The sequence below is a fragment of the Parambassis ranga genome, chromosome 21, assembly GCF_900634625.1.
Source record: "Parambassis ranga chromosome 21, fParRan2.1, whole genome shotgun sequence".
Classification (NCBI taxonomy): Eukaryota; Metazoa; Chordata; class Actinopteri; family Ambassidae; genus Parambassis; species Parambassis ranga.
Genome location: NC_041041.1, coordinates 21,790,422 through 21,802,800, shown reverse-complemented (window position 1 = coordinate 21,802,800; position 12,379 = coordinate 21,790,422).

Sequence of the window (12,379 nt, the reverse complement as noted above, 5' to 3'; positions counted from 1 at the left end):
TGTGCTATAAAAGCTAATATAAAATGCACAAAAAAAAGCTGACTCTCAGTGTGTAAACAACAATAAATAACAATGATGAGTGAGCCATATCATGTAATGCAATTCACCCTATAGCCATTGTGTGTCTGTTTCCTCCTTTGTTATGACAAATACTTGGACCAACAGATATGGTCCATCAGATCAATGGATGTCTGATAGCAGCTATGCTTATTCAAGCACAACCTGGATTATTCAAACATGTCAAGCTCAGGCACCAAGGCCAGGCAGATGACAAATAAATACAAAAAAGCTGTCCTGCGCTTGTTTTTTGTTGATTATGTGTCACAGACTGCGTTTTGCGTCCCAGCATCGGTGTTCCGTATCATGTACTGCATGTCTGCATATCTCTCTTTGTTGTGGGTGGATTAAATCCCATCCATATCAACAAAGGAAATAAGTATGTTTCTAAATTGCATGAACAAGTGAACATCAGGATTTACAGTTTTTACTGTCTAAACTAGTGAAAAAAATGTGTCAACAATTGCGTGTGTATGTGTGTCGTTTTTTAGCTCTGCCTTAGGGGCCTTTTTGTTAAACCACTGTCAGGCTCCTCTGGTCATCAGATAGAAACTAATCTCAGAAGAGCTGGTGGCTACCTCTGTCTCTGTGTGCCTTTTCTGTCATATATGTAGGGTCCATGTATTTGTGTGTGTGTGTGTGTTTGTATTCCACAGGGTATGGCTCAGATGAATGTGTGTTTGTCAGTGATGGATTTTCTAAATCTGTGAAACAGTGGTGTCCTTGAACTTCAAGGTCTGCCATATGCTGCCCAGGACACAGTCAAGGGATATGTGTGTATTCATGTGTGTGTGCGTGTTTTGGTGTGTGTGTAGTGAACCTTCAGGCGGCACTCAGACCAGCATGAGGTCTGCTACATGCTGTTTGTTCTACAGAGGTCACAAGGTCACTTTGAGAAGTCTGTAATGTTGTAGTGATTAGGTAGATTGATGGTGTTGATTCATCAAAATATTTGGTACATTTTTCACACAGAGACATTATAAATAGGCAATATCAGCCCATAACATATAGAAATCCTCATTACACTGACATTACTCTTATCATATCTTATGGTTACTAATGTTAAAAATGTTTGTTTATGTTCTCTTCTTCTGGCAATACAAACTAGAGTAATGTGTTCCACATGTGTATTTAAATGCTAAATGTTAAGTAGAATATACATCGGGTCCTTGAAGAAACACCACGTTGGATTGATGACTCATCTGCCTGTCAGGATCCGCAGTTTTTTGCTGTATTTTTTGTGTTGTATTTTTAAGTACTCTGGTTTTGTTGTTTTTTGGTTTGATGTTTGTCTTCCTTGTATTTTCTGTTTTATTGTGAAAGTGTTGTTTCACTTCCTCTTGTGTTTCCATGTTGATTGCCTGCCCAGCCCTGATTATTATTATTATTATACCTGTCTTGTTTCTCCTTTATGTGTTGTGCTTCTCTTCTTTGTCAACTTCCCTGCTGCATGTGTATTCTCCCAGTTTTGGGTGATTCAGCAGTGTTTACTTTTTTTTCTTTTCTTTTTTTCTGAATGCAGGTAAAATTTGACAAGTGGCTAGGAACACTCTTACACTCACAGCCCAGGAAGTATTTGTTTAATGCACAGTAGGTTTGACATTTTAGGAACACTGAAACACATATTCAGAATCAGAATCAGAAATTACAGTTAAGTAGTAAGAGTAAAAATCTTCAGAGATCACACAGGCCGGTTCCCCACAATCTGTGCTTTTGGATTTGTGTTAGAGCCTGGAGCCCAAACGTAGGCGAAACACATACTGGTCGAATCACGTAACTCCACATCTTAAAGTGCTCAGCGTTCTCAGAGTTACAAGACAGTTTCAAAGAAAGACAAGAAACAGGTCAGATATTTCACAGTCCTATTTGAACCGGCATGTGTGCACCTGCTCCATGGTAGAGAGATTGTGCCTTGATTCTGTTGTTGGAATGCTTCATGACAATGGCCTACACTGCACAATGTGGCGATGAGATGTGGCATACTGCTGCCAGAGATGCCACCTATAGAGCACATCCCAGAGAACACCTCAGAATAAGATTGCCCCTGTATTCGGCAGCAGTTTTTTGCCCACTTTTAAGGTAAGCTATCATTCGGTTGTATATGTACATTTGAGGAATTCCACACATGCCAGTCATATTTAATTTTTTAGACTTGCTTTTAAACGTTTCTTTTATCGTTTCAAGGTTTGGGTTTACATTTTGAGTACAAAAGTCAGTGTAAAGTGGTGCATCAGACTGCATCAGACACAACTTAGTTTCAAAAATGGACACTGCTGCATTTCTGTCAAATGTGAGTGTCCTTTGTTTCAGCAATGGTAAAAATAAATATAAAATATTAAAGAAAACACATTATCCCTCAGATTTGTTGTTGTCATGATAGACCATTAAAAAGGGGGGTCCATTTAGTCATTTAAGATTTTCTTTGAAAGGACAAAAAAATGTAAAAAATATATGCTGTCCTCTGTCATGCAACAATTTTGACCATAATAGGCAGTCAAAAAGACCAATGTGTATGGACAACGTCATTATTTGCCTATAGCCAATGCTATAGACATCTTTGACATCGTTATGGGAGTCATGCAGCTGTGAAAGTCTGCTATAGGAGGTTGGTTGGAGATCATGGAGGGTGCAACCCAGTAAAACTTGCATAAAAACTGGTTACTGGTTTAGACATTAAAAACATGGTGAGGGATTAGGTTAGGATCATCTTTAAACACACATTTTACAAGGAAAAGCATATCCGTCTCACAGTTTTAATTTTCAGTTCCATCGAATAGTCATACCCCATAACCATATAGAGATGCACCAAAAAAAAAATCAATTCGTATACAAGGACTGAAATATCAACCCAAAATGTTTTCCTGGTGTGGACTGGCTGGGAATATACAGTTTCCAAAGTGTTACAGTTTTAAAATAGTTTGCAGGTAGCATACAGACAACTTGCCAAAAAGCTGAGAGTGTGGAACAGCAGGTTTATTTCTCCTGAGTTTATTGTTTACATGAAACATAATTCCATTAGCTGTCTTCTGTTTCAAGTCATCAGTAATTGCTCCGCACATGTGAGTGAGTGTGCTTGTGTGGACATGAATGACTATCACACACAGTCTGAGCTAATGGTCCACAGTAAACATGGTGGTAAAGATGTCCACAAGCTGCAACAATGAGCTAAGTAAAAGGAAAGTTTTTCCTTCTGCCTCTTGTTTCAAAATACATTTGTTCAGTGACTGCACACTTTTTGTGACATCATGTTTTCCTACCTGCTGTTTTTGTTTTGTATTACATCATGTTTTAGATTCTATAGGATACTTTTCCTTTTACTTAGCTCATTCTTTTCCTTAGGGATCCGACAGTGATCACAATTTTAAAATATGAAAATTTCCCACCCTCATATAATTTCTTCAAAGAGTTGTGATTACAGTTATTCCTAAGAGTATTTGAATATAAATGACAGCCATGAATTTAAAATCATTGTATTTGCAAAGATACATTAGAAATATGACGGAAGGAAATCTCTATCTGGTTAATGGTGCTGGGAGCTCACAATTACTGATGGAAGAGATGAAGTTGAATGGGGTTTTGCTAATTAAATAGCTGCATTATAATTCCCTCGCTGTGGTATTCAACCTCCCTTACTCTCTCTCTCTCTCTCGCTCAGTACCACCCCCATCTCTCACTTTCTCTCTTTCACACACACACACACAATGTCACAAAGTGTGTGTGTGCGTGTGTGTGTGTGTGTGCACGCGCATCTGAGCAGGAGGTCTCAAAGGCCTAATCTCGGAACTAGCAAGGAACAGCCATAAAACTGACAGGCTAACTAATTATCCCAAAAATTACAACATCTTAATGTTTGTGCTCACAGCGATGTTAAATAGGACTGTGTGTGTGTGTGTGGATATTTTCTTGTTTTCAGTGTGTGTGTGTGCATGCGTGTGAGAGAGGGTGTTTATTATGCAGACAGCTGGAGGTGGTCTCCTGCATGCAGAGCAGAGAGGACAGATGTGTGTTGCAGCTCTTTGTTCTGGTTCTGCGGCGATTACCCGACTCACACTATAAGAAACAAAAGCTCAGAAGGAAAGAAGTTCAAAAATCAACAAAGTTTTAAAGATTCTTCTATGGTTCTTTTGTATAGAATCCCCTCGTTTGTATTCCTCTCAGTTTACTGCTTTTTATCTCATTGCATGTCACTGTGTAATCCTTTGTCTCTGACATCCTATAATGTTCACTTCCACCCCATGCTGTTTGTGATGGTCACATTTCTGATAAAACAAGGAATTGACTAAATATCCTTCACAGATTATTGCTGTAAACAAAATTGTGATATGCCTCTGTTGCTGCTTTGTTTTATAAGTACAAAGAAAAGAAATCACAGAATCGCCTGCTGCTTCCATCACTGTCAGCAGTAAGCCGGAGGTGAATGTAATCCTTGGGTTTCAATGACAGCAGATAGGCAGCGTGATAAGTGCAACTGTGCAAATGCCATCATCGATTCACATGTCTGCACGGATCCGATGCTCTGTTGGAAAGCAGACACAGGATTACAAAAGGAACAAGAAGGGATTTACCCTGATCTCATTCAGCTCCTGACAAAATACCACAATGACCTGTCGAGCAACAGCATTATGGTTATAATCATTACACTGCTGGTGTGTCTCTACCATTGTTGGGACAGTCATATGACATTACCGATGGTCAGTTTTAATAACTGCAGATTTAGTTAACACTGGAATAAGGAGGCAATATATCTGTTTCGCCGTTTTGCATGCATCACACATACACAAAACTGCAGGTGTGACTCACACTGTTTTGCTAATGTGGCAAGGTCATTAGCTGTGTGGCTGATTAGTTAGGGAAAACAGAAAGTGAAAGCTAAGCCTGGATAGTTCACCCAGATATGAATACTGCATGAGAGCCATGGAACAAAAGGTTTCAGGGCAAACTTATTTTGAAAGTCCAATTCATTCTAAAGTATTCCTTTCTTCTCTAAAGCGCTCCACACACAGACTTTTTCTCACTGTCAAGAAAATCGGATTCTGGTGGTTTTAGAAGAAAAGATGAGAGGAGGGAATGGAGATAGAAACACTGATGAATGGAGATTGGCAAGAGATAGGGAGGAAGATGGACAGGGGGAAGAGGAATGGACGTCTGGGTCACAGTGATGGAATAGTTGATTGATTTGGAACAAGTTTTGAGGAGTTAGTACAGGTCAAAGTCACCATCCATATTACTGTCCAGACTTCAGCTCATCTACTGTGTTTATTGTTGAAGCCTGTTCATTATAAAGGAGAGCATAACAGAGGACAGATGAAAGAAGACATTTCTAATTATGAGTAGAAAGTGGGGGAGGAAGGGTGGAGGTTAAATGTCATTTATTTAGAGATGATCATTTAGAGTCAAACTGTAACACGCACACCTCAGTGATAGGAGACATATCTTTACACTAGTATGTCATGGAAATCGTTATATAATTAGTAACAGTAATCTATTGAGAGCTTCACCGTTATAGGATGATGTTACAGTTTAATTTATATACAAAAAATAGTACAGTGTGGGAAAACTATCTATCTGTCTGTGTGTCTGTGCTCATAATAGATATTCCATTTCCATTAACCCTTGCAGTACCCATGCAATGATGCTGGCAAACAATTATATGCACCTCAATCAATCTCAAGGTCTGGAACTCAATGGTAGCTATGGACCTGTTCCCAGTAACAATTAGCATACAAAATGTGTGACTAGTTGACGAACATGTGAGAACTTAAGCCAAAAACTAAAGTACAGTAAAATGGTGCTGATATGATATGAAGCACCTAGAGAAATTAAGCACAGTTTTAGCTGTAAAAGGTGCTATACAAATAAAATTGAATTGAATATGATGTGATGGATGTCTAGATGTTATTAGACAATACCTTTAGAAAACAGTACAGAATATCAGGGTATGCAATATGAACTTACAGTAGTGTCGTGATGGATTGCAGTTCCATGTGTGGGCACCATGGTTCGTCAGGCAGGCTGTGTCATAAATTAAACATTCTGATTAATAGCAGGCAGGTGAAATAAGACAGCATTAATCAGGAAAGTATTTTGTAAAATGTGAACATGTTTTGAGCTGGTTTATGTGTGGAAACAGTTAGGCTGTGTTGAGACACCAGTGATGGAATTACCAGCAGGATTTGGTTTATTGCTAACCAGAGTTAAAATCAAAGCTTAGCAAGGTGAGAGCATGGTCAGTCCATACCCAGGTCCTCTCTATTATAGCTGCTAGAGCATAATTCTTTAGTACAGCTTAGTTCCTAAGTTATATGTTGTGGAGTTGAAATAGCGAATTTTCTATCCTCTGTATGTCTATGACAGAATTGACAATAAAGATAGAGAGAAAGAAATAAAGACTTTGACTTTTGACTAATTTGTGTAACAGTGAATAGTACACTGGTCAAAAAAGGGAACACTAAAATAACACCTCCTATAGCTCAATGAATGAAATATTTCAGTTGAAAATCTTATCTCATTACATAGTGGAATACATTGAGAACAAAATAACGTAAAAATGATCACAACTTTTTATCCCATACAGGTCTGGATTTGGAACCATACTCAAAATAAAAGCGGAAAATTACATTACAACTTGACAAGACAAGTCAAAATGAGGCTCAGTAGTGTGTGTGGCCTCTACGTGCCTGTATGATCTCCCTACAATGCCTGGGCATGTTCCAGATGAGAGGGTGGATGTTGTCCTGATGGATCTCCTCCCAGACCTGGATTTAAGCATCAGTCATCTCCTGGACAGTCTGTGGTACAACGTGGCGTTGGTGGATGGAACGAGACATGATGTCCCAGATGTGCTCGATTGGATTCAGGTCTGGGGAACAGGCAGGCCATTCCATAGCATCAATGCCTTCATCATGCAGGAAGTGCTGACACACTTCAGCCACATGAGGCCTAGCATTGTCATGCATCAGAAGTAACCCAGGGCCCTCATACCACCCTCATGAAGTCTGTTTCTGACAATTTGAGCAGAAACATGCACATTATTGGCCTGTTGGAGGTCATTGTGCAGGGCTCTGGCAGTGCTCCTCCTGTTCCTCTTTGCACAAAGGAGGAGGTAGCGGTCCTGCTGTTGGGTTGTTGCCCTCTTACGGCCACTCCACCTCTCCTGGTGTACTGGCTTGTCTCCTGGTATCTCCTCCATGCTCTGGACACTGTGCTGACAGACACAGCAAACCTTCTTGCCACAGCTCTCACTGATGTGCCATCCTGGATGAGCTGCACTACCTGAGCTACTTATGTGGGTTGTAGACATTGCCTCATGCTACCTCTAGGGGTGAGAGCACTGACAGAATGCAAAAGTGAGCAAAACATCAGGCAGAAATGATGAGAGCAGAGAAGTGGTCTGTGGTCTCTTCTTCCTCAGGAAGCTCAAGAGGACTGGACTCTCCCCTCAGATTCTGACATACTTTTACAGGGCCACAATAGAAAGCATCCTCTGTCTGAGTGCATCAGTGTGGGACGGGAGCTGCACTGCACAGGACAGGAAGGACCTGGCCTGGGTGGTGAAGACAGCACAGGGGGTTGTGGGAAGTCTTCTCCCACAGCTGGACTCCATATACAACAGCCAGATTCAAAGAAGGGCTGGTCGTATAGCTGCAGACCCCACCCACCCAGGACACGAACTGTTTGTACCTCTTCCCTCTGGAAAGAGATACAGGAGCATTAGAACTCACACCAACAGACTGAGACACAGCTTTTTCCCCAGGGCTGTGAAATCCATCACCCCACTTTCTCATACACATCCAACTCCCCCAAATACTGAGCAATAAGTCTTACACTTTTGAACATTAATATTTTTTCATACTGGTCACTTTAAAAAAAGTTAATTTGTTAGTTACTACTTTTATTCTTTATTCTATTTTATATTTATTTAGATATATTTTGCCTCTCTGTCTTCTCACCCCAGTTGACCATGGATAAAGCTTTGTATATGAGTTACCGTAGTTTTAGATTGTGGGTGGGTGAAGGACATGTGTGTGAGAGCAGGTGGCCAGATGACAAGCCGAGAATGTGTTACAGGTGTGTGACAGCACAATTTTCTGCCGCCTTCATCACATTTATATAATATCACACCGGCATGTGTTGAAACATCCTATGTCCACAGAAGAGCCGCAGGTGGAGTAAATCACAGAGTTAAAGGTCATTTCTTTATGTTTGTCAACCCACAATTTAAACACCAAAATCTGAGATGACAGACTTTGAATTTATTGTCAGATTGAATTGCAAATTTAACTTAAAAAGAGAAGTTGCAGCGACTATTTGTGGCAATGGAAATGGCCAAAGAAGGAGAGATAATTGAATTAAACATGTGGATATAAGCATCTAATTCAGCATGAGTATGCATGTTTGGCACAATGATGAGACCTTATAACAACCACCTGCAACCCACAAGAATGGCCGAAATGACAGTTCAGACATTTTGACTTGACTCACTTCTGCGAGGAATTGTGCATAGAAGTGGTTACATGAAATAAAAAGAAAGAGTTGTGGGGTTCGGTTAGCAATTAAAGATCTAAAGAACAAAAGGTAATTTAACCCATCAGTATGTCCTACTTAAAATTACTTAGTCTTATTTTTGTGTGTGGGATATTCTTTAGGGTAGTTACACAAGTAGTCTAGGAGACAGAGAATGAAGACGGTCATTTAAAAGATAAATGTGGAACAGTTGGAGGTCAGGGCTGAGCTGGCTGTTGTTTGAAGTCTTTGTCTTTTTTGTCAGGATGGAACAATACAATATCTGCATGATAAGGTCATAATGCCAAAGAATGACTAACCCAGTTTGTGTATGTTCAACCACATGAAATAATAGAGCAAGATAAATAAACTGATATTCGGGGCAAAGATACAGCTGCTCATTGGGTTTGTAATATTATGGTACATGCAATACTGGTGTTTGTTTAATCTAACATTTATATATGTTTATCTTAGCATTATTGCTGTTGTTATGTGCACAAGAGGTGCATTTCCAGATAATAAATATATTAGTATCCACATGGCATTGATCGTTACGTACCTCAAACCACATCAAACACCTAGTCACACACAAACACAAGCCCATTTGGACTGTTTCCCAGTCACAGCGTGGATTAATGGCTTTTGGCTTCCATTGTGTATGTGTGTATTTCCTTAGCCCTGCCTCTTTCCATATGGCTGTGCATGTGTGCAAAATGCAAACGACTCTCTCTGCGTGATGTATGGATTGGGGATGATAATCCTGGGTTATGAATGAGGAGCAGGGAGAATAATTGATTGTGTTTTTTTGTGCACCCTGAGTACATTTTCTTCCCAAACCAGACAGATGACAGAGTCTGTCTGTCTTCCTCTCTCCAGCAGAGATCCTTTTTCCCTCTCTAGTCTTTTCAGGAAGACTATTTGTCTTACACATTTGGTATAATAGATTATGTTATGCTGGAATGACAGAGAACTTGACGCAAGAGGTTTAAAATAGTTGACACAAGTGTTGCAGATATTTTTCATATGTCACCCATGGATTTTACAGTATACTTCCATAAGCAAGTTATGTGCTACTACGTCCAGTCTGGTTGTGGGTCTTAGGATCACGATTGGTAACGAGGACTGTGGGGAGTGTGATCGCTGCACATGGATTTGATTGATAGGCAGTCTGCAGTATGGAGCATAACTCGCTTAAAACTTCTGCTGTCATATATGACTATTTTATGGGATTTTCCCATGAAGTTCTCTGAAGGGAACAACGGTGTCCTTAACATGACTGCAATCTGTGTCCAAGTGACCCGATATGAAGAGTGAGTGAAAGAGAAGGAATTCATATAACATTCAAGGTGGACAGTGAAATTCTGTCAAATATGTCTAACATATATACAGTATGATAACTTACCATTAACCATAGTTAAATTAAATAAAAAAGCATAGAAATCAGACAAAAAAATGTACACAACAGAACTGGCAACAACATATTTCTCCACATAAAAAGATTGTGCAAAGTAATTATGGAAGGTGGGCACTAAAGAGAACGGGTTTGGGTTCCATATTGTACATTTAATTTTACTATTTTCAGCCATTACACGTTTTTTTATTTGAGTCACTTTTATAATCAATGATAATATTATATTGATGCTAATGTTACACAAACACAAAAGATAAATAGACACTTGGTTATTATGATAATACTTCAGCTGCTAATATACTTCAGACTTTAATATAAACCTAAATTTTCAGTTTACCATAAATCCTGTGTTTTCATTTTTCCAGTCACCATCACGGTATTGAAAACTGTCGGGGGAGGGGGGTGGGCTGCACCTGCCGCGGGTTTGTGAGCCTCATGAAACACATTTGGCTGTCTTTGACTTGAATTGATTTGCCGTGACATCTGGACGCAATATGAGCTTCCAAACACATGCTAGTCAATACGCTTGGATAGCCATGCACAGACAAGCAGGCACACATGCATACACAAGGATTATCAGTGTTCACATGTCTTAATGCCCCCTCCGTCCTTCTCTTTGTCACATGTCTGTGTACCTGTCTGGTAAGGGACAGGGGATTTATCTGCCCATTTCTCCTTCTATAATAACAAATGTTATATTCACTATAAAAACTCCTGACATTTAAACAATCTTGTTCCACTAACTATTCCAAGATAGTCTCTTTTCACAAAAATGTCTCCCAATTCTGATGTCCTCAAAGTGGTTCTCACAAAGACAAAGAAAGTACAAACACACACCCAGGAACTCGTGCTATTCAATCCTTGCCATCCTGTTTTAATTTATGGCAAAGAGGGCAGCTCCAGACATTGGTTCCAATTCACCGTCCCCTCCCTCCCCGCCTCACCAGTCAGCTCCCACTGGTGTCTCATCATCCATCAGTGGGGGCTGGAGCTGCAGATGACACCCAACTGAGGCGTAGTATGACACCATGGCTGTGTTTTCTGTCAAACACACCTTTCCCTATAACACCACTAAGTTTGTGTTGCTCTTAGGCTCGTTTTTTTTGTGTCTCTCTGTCATGTGGCCCCTTCTTCGCTTAGGCTAACTCTTTTGTTGTAGTTTCAACTGATTTAGTAAAATGACAAAACAATACGAATGACATTTTTGGATGCATTTGTGTAGATCATACAGACATTTTTAAAAACTTGTAGCAGTGCTGTATTATGACTATTTTTAGAGAATGGGCTTTTAGTTTAAACCCCAGCAGCTGGCCTCTCCTTGAAAGGGTATAATGATATCAACAAGAGATCCTCCAATCACACAACCACCCAACTCTATGTTACTGACTCCACCGTCTACATGAAACAGGCCTCGCATGCTTTCATTTTTCTGGTAAATGGATACTTTCCACAAGTATCTGCTGCAAACCACAGCCAGATTTTATGTTAAGCTACCTGCAACTTAAGAATTTATAGCATACATAGGGCAAATTTGGATTTTAAATGTAGTCAAGATGATGTAATGTAGATGAAATTTAACCAGGATAACTGCTCTTGTTTGACTTATTCTTAAACTAAACATACACGTGCAAACTGGCAGCTGTAGATGAGGGCCTGGGTGATATCATGAGCTGCATCAGGACACACTATTTAATCTATCTGAGCGTTAGAAACACAGATTATGTAAAGGCTGCGGAGGAGGATGTAACAGTGAATACTATAGGGAAGAGGGACGATATTGATTTTGTTTTTCCTTTTTTTAAACTTTCTGGATCCTGCAAAAGAACGGACAGATTCAAATACATTAATCAGGCAAATATTTATATAATTTATATTGTTTCGATTTTCTTTATCTTTAAATATTCATTAGTATTAGCTTCAGTCAAAAGAAAAAAACTAAATCATAATAGTTTTATTCTTTACACTTTACACAAAAACAAACAAACGTTATGTTGAATTAATAAAATACAATCCAGCCTGTGTACTGATGTACTTTAATTATACATTATAATAATGCATTATAGCAGCTGAAACACTGGGTTCATTCATCCGCCTAAAAATGTCTGGTTCATAAGGCTTTTATAAGAGTCTGGCCTTCAAATGAGCTTCTCTATGAACTCACAGAGATTTCCTCCTCCCTGCTGGGACTCTACATCCTGTCATCCTCTTGGTGTGTGTATCTGGGTGTGTGCCTCTTGTATGTGTGAAGATGATGATGATGATGATGATAATGATGTACGATGTGAACTTTTCAGTTTTCCATATGGCAGATGGCTCTGCACTGCGCTTGCTCTGGGTTTCCTGCATTCTCAGCTGTTCGATACTCAAAAGCTGAATGTAAACCATCTTTTCTTGCTCAGGACACACAGA